This window comes from Penaeus monodon, chromosome 22 (assembly GCF_015228065.2).
Source record: "Penaeus monodon isolate SGIC_2016 chromosome 22, NSTDA_Pmon_1, whole genome shotgun sequence".
NCBI classification, from domain to species: Eukaryota; Metazoa; Arthropoda; class Malacostraca; order Decapoda; family Penaeidae; genus Penaeus; species Penaeus monodon.
The window spans coordinates 8,873,079-8,873,513 of NC_051407.1; positions in this window are offsets into that span (position 1 = coordinate 8,873,079).

Here is a 435-nt window from a genome sequence, read left to right on the forward strand (position 1 = left end):
GCGAAATGGTGGAGCCATATAAAAAAGTCTTATCTAAATTATAAATCTAAATCGCTTGAGGTGATTAATGGGCTTGGATAAACATTCAAGAACAAAAAACGATTTAATATCTATTTAAAAGTACATTACTAAATAGGCTAGCTGATAACATCTTCGATAGATTGAAATTAAAACGTAAAAAACGAATTAAAATCCTGTAATCAATATGTTCATATATCAAAATAGATCTAGCCTTTCAGTCAACGAAATGAAAAGCCGAATATCATTTTCTGTTCAAATATAAATAAAAGTAAATATTCACTATTTACAATTCAAATAGTATCAGTAATATGATTACCTTTAGACTCGTTATTTATGCAAAATGATTGATGTTCTTCTCGATTGCTCTTCATTATCATTCTTGAATCAATCAACGTCATAAAAAAGTGAAAGTTG